The following is a 17385-nucleotide window of genomic DNA, read 5'->3' on the forward strand; positions in this document are numbered from 1 at the left end:
TTCAGAATAAAACAAGTACAACTTACATATAGCACTATAAAGAACAGCCAGGGACGGTCTCAAAATTTTCTGAAAAATTGCCCTTTTTTCACATTTTCACGGGTCCAGAACCACGCTCCAGTCCCGAGCAACTGCCATAAACTACCATAGGATTTGTAGCTTAATGTATATCCATGCAAATAATCACCAATTGATGGGGGGTCAATCACCTTCTTTTCGAGTGACATTTCGTCTTCTGAACCCACCCTACTTTTCAAGCACAAAACCGAAAGTGAAAATTTTGGCCTCAGTTTCGCATTTTTATTCCATATCTGATGAAAAGTGCTACCAGTATTAAAGTGTCATATATCAATGAAATTGACATGAGCTCCTCTATCCACAAAATGAATGCAATAAATATTCTACCAATTTATACCCCTCAAATAACCAGCCAAACCCCAGGTTCTCCCTTTATTTCAAAATTTTGACCGGGTCTTTCCTTCGAAACTATCCCCTGCCACCTAAGGCTCTCGTCTGATCAACCAGAATTTCCTCTGTTTATGAAACCAACACCTACAGTTATGATATTAATGTCTACTGTTATATCAGATAACCAAGAAAATAGAACTAATAACTACTATTAATATAATATATTTGTGAAAATGAGAATTATACTCAGTTAATCTATAGTGGCTGTCATATTTATATTTTCTATTTACATAAAAATAAAATCTTCGTATACATTCCAAATTAATCTAAGATTTAAGAAAGCTTTAATTCTGTAACAGTTGTCACTATTCACAATTGGTCCACCTGTAAAATACATTTTATTAATGTATAGAAAAATCATATTCTAGGAAAGGAAAAAAACCTGAAAAGCTCATTAAAAAAAAAAAGGCCGCTCACCTACCCTATTTTAATATCTGATGAAATAGGAAACACACATATATTTTTTTTGGCCTAATCATTAAAACTCATTTCATGAATTTTAGCAACACTAATAAGCCTTCAAGTACAGGAATTCTCAATTTTACAAAAATATTGATGGGTACTTTATCCGAAACTGTCCCTTGCTACCTATTGCTTTTTGATTTTCTCTCTCTCTCTCTCTCTCTCTCTCTCTCTCTCTCTCTCTCTCTCTCTCTCTCTCTCTCTCTCATTCACTTTTCTGAGCAACGTGTACTCTGACTTTCTTTTTCTCACTATAACTGACTTTCTCCATTTAACATGACATGTTCTCTCTCTCTCTCTCTCTCTCTCTCTCTCTCTCTCTCTCTCTCTCTCTCTCCTCTCTCTCTCTCAAATTCTTTGACGTCCGTTGATACCTAAATAACACTATCTTGACAATGATGCAAGGTATGTGCCACAACGGTAGCACTGTAAAACATACTCAAATACATGTAAATTAAATGCTGTTTTTCTTTACTCCAGGTAGAGAACAGACTATAGCTTTATCAAAACACAATTCACACCTAATTATCAAATACATGTATATGTATAATGGGAACTTTCAAAACGATATATACTACACATTGATATTATTTACAGTTCTTACCCATGGACTAACACAATGACTACTGCCCTCATACCCATTTAAGAGATGTATACCATAATGTCTATGAATGACACACAACAACGAACTTGTGATAGCAATGGGTCTCCTGAATGACTCAGGTGACCTAAAAATACAGAGTTTAGCTACATAATACATGTAATAGTAACAATACATGACTACTATACCACATATATTCTTTCTTTAGTCAATTAGTTTACTGCATCCCATTACACCAGGAACCTGTAAACCCAGATAGCATGACTACGTTGGGCCAACGTTGGCCCTTAGTTGTTCATTACGTTGTACCAACGTTGGCAGACTACGTTGGGCCAACGTAATTTTGCTCATCGGCCCTACGTTCGACCAACATGTTGGGCCTACGTTGGTCCAACATGTTGGACCAACGTAGGGCCGATGAGCAAAATTACATTGGCCCAACGTAGCCTGCCAACATTGGTCCAACTTAATGAACAACTGAGGGTCAACGTTGGCCCAACGTAAAGATTACGAGGAAAATAACATTGGCCCAACGTCCTCTGTCAACGTTGGTCCATCCTAGTAAACAGGTGAGGGCTAACGTAGTGACAACGATCAAACTTTCAATGGCTAAACGTAGCATGTCGGCACTTATTCAATGTAATCCCAATTTAAATTCAACACTCTTGTTCAATTAATTCCTGTTTGCTGTTTGGCTATTAAGACGCAGGAGTTCAAATATTCTATGCAACGAAAACATAGTATACAGATTTTATTTTTTCTTAGTAAAAATTTACAATACATTTAAACACTTTTTAGAATTAAAAAGAATCGCTAGCATATTTCTTTGTCTATGTAAATTCCTTAGTAACAATCGAACTGTAGGGTCTGATCACTGTCCGGGTCACTGGCTTCAGCATGTTCAGTGGCTTGGGTTACCTCCTTGCTTTTTTTTCTTTCTTCCCTTTTTTCCCTTCACCTTCACGGTCTTTGAAAAACGGAACCCGTCCTTCCCTATCTCTACATCTGTTGCAGAGGCACACAGTCTGGTTTTTTTCTTACTGCGGCTGAAAATGTAAATTTTAGTTGTTATTTTTATTGTGCAATATGAATTAACGTTATCTGTTATACTGTAAAGGAATGTATAATATGATTATGAATGCTTCTATATTTTTTTTAATTTAACTCATTGACAATTCAAACATTATATAATATAAAGAAACATTGCACAAGCATTCGATTTCTTGAAAGAAAACTATTACTTGCATAAGTTAATATAATAAATTATCATGTACTTACTTTTTGTAGCATATATATCCCCAATCTTCTTATGTATAATTCGTAGAGTAGAAAAAACACTATTTACTATAGGTGTACACGCACAACGGTTGCAATATATTCAAAATAAAACGTGGCAGTTTTGACCATCCTGGTTATATCAGATGACCGATCTCCAAGGAAACTGGCCAGTCCCATGCTGTGAGTAGCACTGACCTAGATACTTGGGCAGTAAAGGAGCTCCGTCTGCCTCTTAATTTCGACACTTTAAGATTCGTTATGCAATAGGCGCTCCAGCTACACGTGTACATACAGCTCATCAGATTTATATAAACAATAAACATCCCTCAACAGAGCAACAATGGCCAACATCTATGACTCAACAGTTTTAAATAATTAAGCCCAATACAATTTACAATGCTCCACTAAATTTCTCAAAAAATAAAAAATTCATTGTCGGGTTTAAAATCTAACAACGAACCAACGTTGGGCCAACGTTTGACAGTTTAAAACTTTTTATATTAATAACATATATTAACTATTTTTCAACCCAAATTACTGAGATCGATATGCATACAATTTATCATGATGATGTTATGTATTCCAAAGTAAGAAAAATAGATTAAACTCAACTAGTTATACATACAAACTTTTTAATTAACATGTTCATGTGTTAAAACATAATTAAGACACTATAAATTCCTTATAATTGCAATCAAAATTAACAGAGCAAATCACATTATTTACTCACCTATACCTTAAATTTTTGTGGTTGTATTTATGTTATCTGTTTGTTTCTTTTAACTCTGTCATAATTCGTAGCATGTAAAAATAATGACCCAAAGTTGGCCCAACTGCCCATTTCCAACAATTAAATGAGATTACATGTTTTACCTACGTTGGCCCACCCATGGCCCAACAATGTTACGCCAACAAACACTTAGTTAGAATTCATGGCATGTTAAGATGTTGGCCCAACGTTCGGCCAACTGCGCATCACCAACAAATATAGATCATATGTTTTACTTTTGTTGGCCCAACGTTGGTTCAACATTGTTACACCAACAAACACTAAGTCGAAATTCATGGCATGTTATTATGTTGGCCCAACGTTGGGCCAACTGCGCATTACCAACAAATATAGATCATATGTTTTATTTATGTTGGCCCAACGTTGGCTCAACATTGTTACACCAACAAACACTTAGTCGAAATTCATGGCATTGTAAGATGTTGGCCCAACGTTGGGCCAACTGTGCATTACCAACAAATAGAGATCACATGTTTTACTTATGTTGGCCCAACGTTGGCCCGACGTTGTCATGCCAACAAAGCAATCAATGTGCTATGAAAGATGTGTAATAATGTTGGCCCAACGTTGGGCCAACAATGTGTGCCCAACGCCAACCATCGACCAACGGTACAACCAATTACCAACGTTGGCCCAACGTAGTCATGCTATCTGGGAAGAGACCACAAAATATTACAAACTGGTATATTCTAAATAAATATTTCAGTGACAATATCATATTAACTTCCAGCTTAGATACATGTACATGTAAGTAATAAAGGTCAATATTGATTCATGAATGTATTTAAATAAACATTTAAATTGATGTTGTCCTCAAGTTCAACAGAAATATAACATGCACATAGAGGTTTAATATCCTATGAAAATGCTTTAATGGATCGAAACATTAATTTACATGTATCTATTCAGAAATTCAACCTTGCGCAATACAGCCCACCAGTTTACAATAATTCACACAATAGAGAGGTTAAGCATTTGAACGTGTACGTGTACGAGTACGTGTAATTAGGGGAATCCCCTAGTTATATGTGTATTTCGTCATAATTTCTGCATACCGCGTAAATGTACAAGTTGTACAAAACGTGTAGAATCAAAAGTACACGTAGGTGAAAACTTGTAGCATTTTTAAATAAAAATATGGACTTTGTGTTTATCAAGCATTGTTTTAATTAAAGCAGACGATAAATTGAGGACGACCGTGGTTTTGGTTTCATCAAATTCACAGAATAATTTAAAAAACAGTGAGAGTAAACTGAACATGTTGAAAATATTAAATCTTATGATTTTACATGTTCGCTTACACGTACAGATAATTAGACATACCCTAAAGTTAAGTACGTGTGCGTGTAAACATACTTGTAGCTCCACACGTACCCGTAGACGTACACGTTCAAATGCTTAACCTCTCTAATATTTTACACTTTAATGGACATTTAGTAATTATTTACTTTATTTTTTTCAAACTGTCTACGTATATAATGAAAGCCAACATTGATTCATGTATTTTCATAAACGTTTAGTCTGTCAACTTAAAGATTGAATTGTACTAATATTTTAGACTAATTAGATCTAAAATCACATTGGCCGGTGAACAAAATTTTTAAAAGAAGAATCCTTTTTTTCATTTATTTATCTTTTAAACATCAGTGGGACCAATTTTACATCAAGGGGTCTGGGGGTCACCCAAGGTCACCAGTGGGTCCAGGGCAGAGTGGTTCTGTCTGATGATTGGTCACTCTGAAATCACTGAGATCTACATGTACCGGTACATGTTGTTTGTTGACATAAAACAACTCCCCACAGTTTTTACAATTTTAGGGGCCCCTAACAAAAATTTTATCTGACACCAGTACACATTAATTTACTTCAAGAATGATTTAATACCAGAACACTGGCCCTAATGTAACAAGAATTATGTAGCCTGATGACCATGTTTGTCTTTTTCTTCCTCTCATCCACTGTATCTATGTAAAACACAAATAAAAACTTACCCGTAGTCATTTGTACAAAGTTGGTTTGGAGAAAATTCGAGACTTTTCGTTCCGTGTTCGCTGGCATAAATAATTCCACAGGTAGACCACATTGTACAATATAAACAGCATTTGAACCACCTGTACTTTCATTTCTTACACGGGGAACCATTATCGATCTAAATGGGTAAAAGTATCCTTCATTTAGCTGCCTCTGATCTATCGTCTGTTCGATATACGTCACAGTGATGCTTGTCGTTTCGGCATCCTATAGTTTCGACCCCCAAGTCGTTTTGGTCCCACGGTTTGGCCTCATATAATGAATCATTTAAAAATAAAAAAAGTTATTGGAATATTAATTTTAACTGTATTTATCATTAACTTGGTTTTCTTAATCATTTAATCTCATCTATATTTCAGTTATTTATATCGGTATATGCTCAAAGAAAACTTATTTTTTATGTGTTTGCGGGGGAATGGGGGATGGGGGGGGGGGGGGTTGAATACGACATCATAATGAACATTTCAAACCTAGAGGCGTGGTGGATCCAGGAATTTACAGAGTGGATGCGTGGATCCAGTCCAGGAATTTCTGTACAGTGGGTGTGATGGTAGATCTACTTCTGTAACACAAAATGTCATGTATAAAGAGATGGAACTCATGTCACAGATGACTTCTAAAGCAATCCTATATGTCTACATATTTCCAAGTAACATTGGTCAGAATATGTTTTGATATTTTTAAGAATTCTCTTAATTTATCTTCTTACCCAGAAGCTGATGTACTCTGTGACTTGTTTACAATTTTTAAGAAGTTTTATCAATTCACCGGAAATCGTGTTTATTTCAGCAGCACAAACATCGCAGTCACTAAACAAAATGTCATGAATAGTCGGCATATGCACTTCAATCAAATCAAATTATAAACGAAAAATTGAATGAAATCATAATTTTTTATATTCAAAATGCTTTGAGATTTGACCGCCATTGTAATGGTACCAATATATGGAGATATTAAAGAAACAATAAACATATGCGACAATTACCATGCATGCGAGGACCATGAAACTTTTTTGCGGGGGAGGGAGGGGGGGGGGTCCAAAGGATAGTATTGAGTTTGCTGGGGGGGGGGGGGGGGGGTCCGAGACATATTTGCGATACTTTATTTATTTTCCTTTTTTTCCGGGGGGGGGGGGGTCGGGTCGGGTCTACATCCGCGCATGCCATGAAATAGTTTCCAAACTATACGACGAATCTTTATTTCAAAAAAGGAGTTTCTTTTCCCTAGACCGTAGAGAAATAGAGATCATTGATAGAAAGTTAAAGAGGGTACGGAGATATAATAAACGTGTGTAATCAATCAATCTGTTTGAATATATGGGACTGAGAAGGGGTTCAAAGAAAAATATCATCGATATCTCTTTCATAAAGTGTGAGGAAATAAAAAAAAAGATTTGCATATTTTCTGTCTTGTGCCAAACACTTTATTTTTTTTATATTTTTTTTGGAAAGAGAGGAGGGTGTAATTTGTTTGCAGGGGTGGGGTGGATTCGGGGGGGGGGGGGGGGTTAGGTTCCCAGGTGCATTAAGTAATTTAAATTACTGAGAATTTTTTTGAAAAAGTAAAACGAGAATAGAGTGAACAAAAAGTTAAAGTGCCTCTGCTGGTCGTCCCTGACAGCGCGTCATGTATTGATTTGTACACAGCTCATTAAATACTGGCTAACTGCATGTTACGTAGGATAAAGTGCAGATACTTAGGTATACTTGTAAGCGGACTATGATGGAATTTAATCACGCCATCATTTATAGACCTAGATGCTGGTCACTCTTGGAGCTGTGGAGGTTCTTTATCGTGCCAGCGCCGACAATGACACAACATTCACGTTCTTTAGTTCGCCTCTCGTGTAACAAAGCCCCTATAGTACTATGCTTACCGTCACTTCGGGGAGGTAGGGGGGGGGGGTCGGGAAAGGTCTGTCTACATATATGTAAATAAATAGTTTATATAATTTCTATTCTTCAAAGGTCATTCCACGTGACGAGACTGAACGTATTTACGACTTTATGCAGTCCTGGATACTGGTCACTCCTGTCTCTGTGGGTGTGGGTTTGGGGTATCTTTATCGTGCCAGCGCCGACATTGACACGATCTTCGTTTCCTATAGATCGCCACACGTGGAAACAAAGCTACTGAAATATGCTACAGTCACGTACACGTAACATGAAGGGGAGGGGAAGGAAAGGTCTTTCATCAACCCATTTTTTTAACAGCAGACATTTTACTAAGATTAACATAATATAATCCTTGAGTAACATCCTTTGAGACTTGATGAAAAGTATTCTCAGGGGCGTCGGAAGCAATTTGAAAATAGGGTGGGTGTTGTGGGGGTGGGGGGGGGGGGGGGCTAGCCTTATCATAAGAAATCTTGACAAGCAAAATTAGGGGTGATTAGCGTATTTTAACAGAGCCAGGCGAGAAAACAACTTGAATTTGTTCTCTAGTGTGAAGGAGCCCTTTCCTGGCCAATGACTAAAACTCTAAGGGTCGCTGTTAGAAACAGAGCATACGGACCTATGTGATATTCTGACTCACCCTTCGTAATTCTAACTTCCTTATTTTGTACAAAGTTTGATTATATATTTGACAACTGAATACACACCACTTATACCATGTATTTAGCATTAGATTTAGTTCTTTACCTATAGTCTACCCCGAGTTTTGCTTCTATCGAGTTCTGATGATTTTTAATAAAAATGCACAGACCTGTGAACGAAATACAATTGAAATCTATGAAAGGGAATATATCCAAGATATCTTCATTGAACAATTAACCCTTTTTAACTGATAAAATTTCACAGGAACGAAAACAATTTTCTTACGGAGATTTATAATGGGAAATGTTCACATCTTTTCTCCATTCGGAAGTACTCGGGATACATCGCGCAATTTTTCAACGTTATCACCCGAGCTTCGGTAGCTAAACACGGTTTCGTATAAAATCCAGGGGGGAGGGGGGGGGGTGGTCTCTGGGGAAAAGCATGATGGGTAGGGATTTTCCTGCTATTTTTATGCGGTATACATGAACATTATTTTTTTTAATTTCACTTAAAATATAGTGGATTATCTTTCGATTACATGAAACAAGTATATAGAAAAAATTTAAAAATTAATTGTTTGAGACTCTAAAATAAAGGGAGGTTACTCCAAAAACATCCGGATTTTACACATGCAGAAATTCATGAATTTTTTAACGGGTAATAGAGCTCTTTTAAAAGCTGGCGAATGTACCCTGAAAATACTATACAATGATGCCTAAGGACGTGTTCTTTAAAATGTATAGAAATTAAAATGGTTGATTTATTTGCATTCTGCTTTTAGGGGAGCCTAAAATGCATGGGTGTACTGCATTTAGAGGCATCCGTTTGTCTATTTTCCGCATGCTTTGAGTGCCGAATAAATTCTAGCATTAAGTTTCATGTGCATTATTCTTAAGTATTTAAACAATTCACGATTTTATCTTTCTATTGATATAAGGAATAAGGAATCATTGTTTGAGTATTATGAGGTGATAATTTTGGTCGGGGCGTGATCAAATCCAATAAAGCCCGAAGGGCTTTATGATAGATTTGATCACGCCCCAACCGAAATTATTACCTCATAATATTCAAAGAATGATTCCTTATTACTTATATTTATATAATTTTAGGCCATCGTACGATTAAATATTTAAATATAGATAAACAAACCCCGCTGGCGCCTCGATTTGGCGTCATTTGTATTATGAGTTATATTCAGTCTTCCCATAAACTAGAGTTATCGTTACTGAAAGAGTTATCTGCCCCTTACAGCAGGTATGCTTTACTTCCGGGTATTCAAAGATGAGTAAGCAGTGCGGGAGTTTACAAATACATGTACGACTTTTTTTCCGACAAAAAAAAATGATAATGTTCAAAAACAGAAAACATCAACAGTTAATTAAAATTAAAAAAACAATTAAGATCAGCATATCATAAGAATGCAAAGAATACCTTTAATTACAACCAATAACATTTTTGAACAATCAGAAAACATTGCAAATGAAAGACATTTTGATTCTTAATAATCGAACAATGAATTCTTTTGTCGATTTTAGAGCTAACAGCTAATAGAGCTAACGGATGGATGGTGATAATGGTGATATCTCTGTTAAACAACTTTACCTGATACGCAGAAATGAAAGATGTTATAAATATTAGAAAGGGCTGGAATTGAAAATCGAGTTTTTTCTAGAAATCAAATATAGACATATAAATTCCTAATAAACTGTCCTTATTTTTTTTCTGAGGACAGCGCTAATATATAGGGAAATTACGCATATATATAATTCTGATTAAATTCAGATATACATGTACGAGACCCCAACTTAACGGACTTGGGTTTTGGGAATTTGTGAACTGATTGCTTTTTATTTTTTAATTGTTTTTCGTCATGATTTTAGGTCGGTCTGCTCCCCCTCTCACGCACACACTTTTTCAAAATAAGTTTGCGCAAGCCTGTTGAGATGTATTCGTTCAAAATACTATGCTTTCATGAAACATAGACGCAGTTAGTATTGCCAATACTATTGGTGTCTAACCAGGCACCAACTGTCATCAATTCAGGCAGCTGTATCTGCCATGTACGATGTTTAATCAATGACAACCATTTGAATTTCTCAACAAAACAGATTCATTGTAATAAATAGGTATTACAGAGTTAAGAGGAATGACAGTGTTGAAATTAGAGCTCAATGCTATATTATTATATAGATTTCATCGAAATAAGAATTTGTTTTCGGTTTAAAATAAGACGTACTTGTTTCCTTCAAGACTTTGATGAGACTGCTTAAACACACCTTCTGTACGTAGTTCGTTTGTTTTACTTTTAGTACCTTTATTACTTTTATCATTTATCACAATGCCCTTTATAAAATTGAGTTGTACTTTATATTCGTACCATCTATAGCAAACAAATTATGGTGAAATACGAGAAAATATTGAAGCTGATTTTAAAAAGAAATGCACAAGAGCAAAATTGATATCAATTAGCCATACTCATGAAACCATGTTTTGGAATGAACTATTAATATTAATTTAAACTGAATGTTGTCGATCAAAATCGTAACGCAACTTTAAATGAAAACGATCGCGAATTATATGCGAAAAATTACGCAAAAGCTAGATTAGGAATGTTTTAATCCATTGTCTCGTTAATTCGCATGATGAAATCGAAATTAGTCAATAATTAATCTAAATGAAATCGATCAAGTGGAAGTATAAACTAGTAACGACCGCCAATGCACAGTGCAGATATGTATAGGTATAATGCCTATCTTTGTACTTCGACATACTGATAGAATAAAAAATTCTCTTTATAGAGGTGGACAAACGTGTCTTTATGATTGTTTTGCATGTCAACTTCACTGGAAAATATATGCACATGTATTAGCTGAAACCACATGTACGCACTTCATCCCAAGCAATAGCATTAATTATCGGTAGGTTGCCGGTGCGTAGCATAAAAAAGGGGGGGGGGGGAAGGCAGGGAGCCCCCATACCCCATTTCGTCTTGCAGCAGATAGTTTTCATAACTTAACATCATTAAAAAATGAATAAACATAAAGTCCCCCCAACCACTTTTTGGGAAGCACCATCCATGCAAAAAAATTAAAAAATCTGTGGAAAGAAGGAAATGAATAGTGAAATCGAAGTTATGATTAAAGGTACGCAGTACAGTTCACTATACCCCCCTCCTCCAACACACAAGGATTAGGATTTTCCTGGTTTGTCAATATTTTTTGGATGACCCCCCCCCCCCCACTTTCAAAAACGATGCTACAATTAAACGTGCTATTCAAATCTCCGAACTGTTTTGCATTATTACATCATCCTTTAATTGCACAATTGTCTTTTTACTTTGACAATTAACATCAAAAACCGATTAAACAAGACAAAAAACGTTTATTACAATAAAATAGCGTATACCTGCTCTATTGGAGAGATAACTCGTGTTACGAACGATAACTCCAGGTTATGAAAATCCCGAATAGTACAAAATCGATACGTAGTGTTATCACAGACAAAGACACTGGATAATGTAAATATATATAGATATAAATGTAACATATTTTTATAATTTATTTTTATAGGGGTCAGTTTTGCTTGCCCCTCATCAGAAAACGTCCTCATAACGTTACATATAAAACTGTGTTTTGCACCCTTATTAATGCCTGATCAATGCAAAATCTCCGTAGACTTTTAATTTTGGGATGTGTATTGAAACCTGAAGCAGTAGAGGGGGCGTTTCAAAACAGATAATCTGGACATTGTTCATATCATATAGTGGATGAACGTAATTTGAGCACAAAGGTGTCTACTGTTATGAATATATCAAGCAAAAAGTAGTGGAAGTAAAAACTCGGGACAGAATATAGGAGTTTTTGTGCACTTTTTCTACAGTTGATTTGGATATTTGTTGTTTTCAAAACTTATTGCGAGTCTCTCTCTCTCTCTCTCTCTCTCTCTCTCTCTCTCTTTCTCTCTCTCTCTCTCTCTCTCTCTCTCTCTCTCTCTCTCTCTCTCTCTCTCTCTCTCTCTCTCTCTCTCTCTCTCTCACATACAATAGATACAATAGGAATAATGTTAGTTGACCGTTGGAGACGGTGGTTTTCCAGGATCCACATCAGGATATTGTAAATAAATAAATAAGTAAAAAAAAATACTGAAAACTATGACAATTTTTATCTACGATGCTTTGAATTTTTAACAAGATCACGTTTAACTTTACCAGAAGAGAAAACAACTTTAAGTTGAATTTGATCTTTAGTGTGAAGGATCTTTTTCCTGGCCAATGACTAAAACTTTAAGGGTCGCTGTTAGAAACAGGGATTACGCGCCGATATGACAATCTGACTCACCCTTCGTCATTCTAACTTCCTTATTTTGCACAAAGTTCGATTATATACTTGACAGCTAATTCAAACCACTTACACCATGTACTTAGAATTAGCTTTTTTTTTAACCCAGGAATTTTTTGTGCACTTTTTGTACAATATAGCATTGCATATTTTATTTATGAAACAGATTGCCAGTAAATCTCTCTCTCTCTCTGTCTTTCTCTCTCTGTCTTTCTCTCTCTCTCTCTCTCTCTCTCTCTCTCTCTCTCTCTCTCTCTCTCTCTCTCTCTCTCTCAATGTCCCTGTATTTTATGTATCTCTCTAAACAATAAAATATGACTCTCCCCACTCTGCAACATAGACGTCAATGATGACGATGTTCTCTCTCTCTACAACATGCATGTAAGGGCCCATTATTTTGAAAGATCAAATCATTGCCTGTATTTCATTTGGTTGAATAATACCCCATTGCTCACATTGCTCTTCTTACAATAAGTTGTATTGTTGTACTAACGATCTATACACATATAATGGGACTAACGTTAGTTGTCTATGGGAGACGTTGGTTGTTCAGAATCCATATCAAAATGTTATATTTACATCTACAAAGTATTATTCCCTCTTTTTCTTAAGGAAACTTAAAGTTAATTCATAGCTCTATAGAAATAGACAAATTAAAATCTACACGCTTCGTTTATCGATTGGTCGAAATCTACAGCGGCTAAAACTGACAAGAAACTGACAGGACTGAAATTGACACACCTGATTTATCGATTGGTCAAAACCTACAGCGACCTAAGAAAATCACGGACTGCATGAAATATTTATGATAATGGCAGACTCAATTCTCACAGGAGACGAATTGGCTGTCTTTCTTTTAGCTAATCTACTTATGTACATTAACAGTAATTTAGTGAATTTAACTTACTTTTCATAATCAATTATTAATTGGTTAAAATAGATGTTAAATTGATCAATAAATGCTTTCTTGCAGTTAAAATTTACATAACCCGCTGACGCAGGTTATGTATTTTCCTACAATGCCGCTACCTTCATGTTAATAATTGAAATTATTTTGTGTCAAATACACGCACAAAAAAAATGAAATTTCCAGCTTAAATTAATGTCTTTCTGAATCTTTACTAAAACTTTGAGGACTGCTGTTTAAGATGCGGGGGGGGGGGGGGGGGGGGCGGTTAAACATCTAACCGGTCATAGGTTACTTCATCACCTCATTTTAAAGCAGTCTTATTAAAGATATTTTTAAGTTAGAAATAATATTTACCGAAAGTTAATCTCCAGTTTAAACGAAATATATATCTTGACTTTTACTAATGCTATATTAAACATCTTACCGATCATTTCTCATTTCACCACTTCATTATAAAGCAGTTCTACAACAATTTTGAGAAGGAATAGTAGCATTTGACATATTTTGTTGTCAATAAAGTAAATCACGTCAGAAAAGAGGTCAAATGGTGATAGGCATGAATAATATTAACACAGAATCGTGAAATGTATCGTGTGAGTGATCTTTTACATCAGGCTGTACAAAACAAGGAAACAGATCTAATGTGAGATTGTACCTCCAGTGTGAAGGAGCTACATCCTGACCAATGACTAAGGCTCTTAGGGCCGGTGGTGTTAGAAACAGAGAATTATCGTCTATAGACTCAACTTACTACTCAGTACATCTCTCTCTCTCTCTCTCTCTGTGTACTTTAAACTATATTCTCTCTCTCTCTCTCCCTGTCTCTCTCTTTGTGTACTTTAAGATATATTCTCTCTCTCTCTTTCTCTCTCTCTCTCTCTCTCTCTCTCTCTCTCTCTCTGTGTACTTTAAACTATATTCTCTCTCGCTTTCTCTTTCTTTCTCTCCCTCTCTCTCTCTCTCTCTCTCTCTCTCATTAAGATTTTTTTTTCTTCGTATCTGAAGTGTTAAATAAATATGTTTGGATCAAACTATATGTAAACACCAATGATATGTCTGCATTTAAATGAATTTTTATGTAACACTTATTAATAAATGGTTTGTTAAAGGTCACAAACCACTAGAAACAAATAGCCTTTCAATAAAATTACTTTTTAACAAACAACAGACACATATTGCTATAAATTAATCAATGACAAAAACAAAACAATTAGGTTTACATTGACTTAAAATTCAATAAATATGTGAAGTATTGATTTCTTGAAACAGTATCAGTTTAACGTTAAACATGGTAACTCGGAAAAGGACTGTCCCCTCTATATTCATAGTCATATGACTACATATTGCCATGTAGTCAAAAAAGAAGAAGAAAAACAACCTTAAACACGCTTAGATTGACCCTAAATAATTAGTGTAGAAAACAACAAACTAAAATTATCCCGTCACATATCATAAACAGTTTGCTTTACTAATCAAAACTTTTAATGACCCCCCCCCCAAAAAAAACAAAAAAAAAAACAAAAAAAACCCCAAAAACAAAATAGTATGTCTGTTTTAGCTACACGTTTTGATGTCAAACAAGTCTAACGAATGGTAATTATGACATGAGGTAGTGTTGGTTCACACAAAACCGATTTAACTAAATACATAAATAAGTATACTGTGGATTGTGAAACATGAAATGTTATATTGTTGGTTCACACAAAACTGGTTAGACTAGATGTCACTTCCGCATTGATACTATGCACAAATGCGAATTCATATCTCTGGTCTCTTTTTTAAAAAAAAGAAGTAAATTTCACTTACCACATTAAACTTTTTTGAAAACACTCTTGCTACTTGTAGAAAACAATTAGGTGTTAAAGATTGTGTAGCTTAGTAGATTCAAGGCTTCTCTGTGCACTCCCAAATATGTTAGACGGAAGTTTATATAAGCACGTGACTGCAACAACGAGTACAATTCGTATACGGAAATTGTTTGTATACAACTCAATTCGACGATTAAGCTAAACTATATTGGCATTCTAACTATATAAAAAAAACCTCAAAAGTTGTATTTGCGTTATTTTTAAAGGTGGTATGCTAATAGTGTGTGTCTGTATGTGTGGAAGGGGGGTTGTTCTAATGTTACATATAACGTGTAGTTCTTTACTCCATTAAATAGGGTTTTTCTCTGTTTATCTTATCTCCAGTTCTTGCAGTTATTGTTGTATTAAGTAATGTAAACGGTATACTAAGAGACGAGCAATTTCTTATTTTTTTAAACTTAAAAATGCATTTCAGCTTTATAAGCCAATTTTATCCACATATTTTGGATCCCTTATTATGGTAGCATTATCTGTGGTTACACATTTATTTATGTGATTGTAGACTTTTAGAGAACCAATAGTGAAAAGTTGATATCATCAGGTATTCTGATCTTGTACGTGATTGTTGATATCATCAGGTATTCTGATCTTGTACGTGGTTGTTGATATCATCAGGTATTCTGATCGTGTACGTGATTGTTGATATCATCAGGTATTCTGATCGTGTACGTGATTGTTGATATCATCAGGTATTCTGGTCTTGTACGTGTTTGTTGATATCATCAGGTATTCTGATCGTGTACGTGATTGTTGATATCATCAGGTATTCTGATCGTGTACGTGATTGTTGATATCATCAGGTATTCTGATCGTGTACGTGATTGTTGATATCATCAAGTATTCTGATCATGTACGTGATTGTTGATATCATCATGTATTTTGATCGTGTACGTGATTGTTGATATCATCATGAATTCTGATCGTGTACGTGATTTAAAAATTTCCGGAAAACGAGTAAACAAAATAGACTTGTCATGAAGTAATACACAAGCAATCCAATAAGATTCTACAACTTAAAATTAGAAACTATTTCTGATAATTTGATATTGTGTGTCTAATTGTCTTCGTCTGTCTGTTTGTCTCTTTCTATTTTTTCTCTCTTGTTTTAAAGGGGCATGGTCACGATTTTGGTCAAATTTTATTTTTCTGTTTTTATTGTTTGTAATGCTTTAGGAATGTATTTCTAATGATCAAATGACGTGTTGGTGCCAGTCGTTGAGTTTTAAAGCAAGATACGGGGCTCACAATTTTTCGTCATGCAAACAAGGCTCGTGACCTGTTTTTGTTTACATAGGTTGGATATACTATTAAAAATCTTTGTTTTGCCTCGGACTAGAATGTCGGGACGTCATTGGATGAAACGCGTCACGTGGCTGCCTTACAAATTTCTTTAGAAGGCAAGCGTCAAAATTTATAGGGCAACATGGCGGACGTAACGTTATTTGAACTGATTTTCTACACAAATATTTGTTTGCATATCAAACTTTAGGTCCTCGACAAAACAAAACACTTATTAGGTTTGTTACTGACTGTTTAAAGAAATTTGTGGGGTCGGTAAAGTCCATAGAAGGCGAGGCGAAGCCGAGCCTTCTATGGACTTTACCGACCCCACAAATTTCTTTAAACAGTCAGTAACAAACCTAATAAGTAATATTTTCAAGATGGTTTGTCTTCTTTATTATTCATTTTAAGCATAAAGAAGCAGTTCCTAACGATTAAAACATTCATTTTAGGTCTAAAACTTGAATTTTCACTTCAACATTCAAAATGTAAACAAACGCTTTGTTTACATAGCGAAGAATTGTAAGTTCAGTAACTCGCTTATAACTCATCAAATGACACTCAAATTTTGGTTGCCTATTAAAAATGCCTTACTGAAGCATTGTAAACATTAAAATCGAAAAAATAATTTTTGACCAAAATCGTGACCATGCCCCTTTAACAAGCAATATACGACAATATGGGACTATTCTTTAAAATAATAATGCACTTTAAAAATGAAAAACACATGAAAATGAAATGAAAATTTAAAAAGAAAGTGGAAAAGTGTAATATAACGTTATTTTTAAAGAAATACATTGCATATGTTACTCTTAAATC

General features: G+C 35.0%; 2 protein-coding genes across 5 annotated transcripts in view; both read right to left on the reverse strand.

The window, feature by feature from the left end:
* LOC109618161 (uncharacterized) overlaps window positions 1-6435 on the reverse strand; it is a 451180-nt gene extending 444745 nt beyond the window's left edge. Inside the window, exons 1-3 of the mRNA XM_066087820.1 lie at window positions 6340-6435; window positions 5591-6192; window positions 1720-1774 (exon numbers count right to left, since the gene is read on the reverse strand). The gene's annotated coding sequence lies outside the window, so the exon portion shown is untranslated. The remainder of the gene's footprint in view (window positions 1-1719; window positions 1775-5590; window positions 6193-6339) is intronic.
* LOC109619606 (Tripartite motif-containing protein 2) overlaps window positions 1-17385 on the reverse strand; it is a 104380-nt gene that overhangs the window by 11171 nt on the left and 75824 nt on the right. The gene's annotated exons all lie outside the window — the stretch shown is intronic.

Source organism: Magallana gigas, chromosome 1 (genome assembly GCF_963853765.1).
Source record: "Magallana gigas chromosome 1, xbMagGiga1.1, whole genome shotgun sequence".
Lineage (NCBI taxonomy): Eukaryota > Metazoa > Mollusca > Bivalvia > Ostreida > Ostreidae > Magallana > Magallana gigas.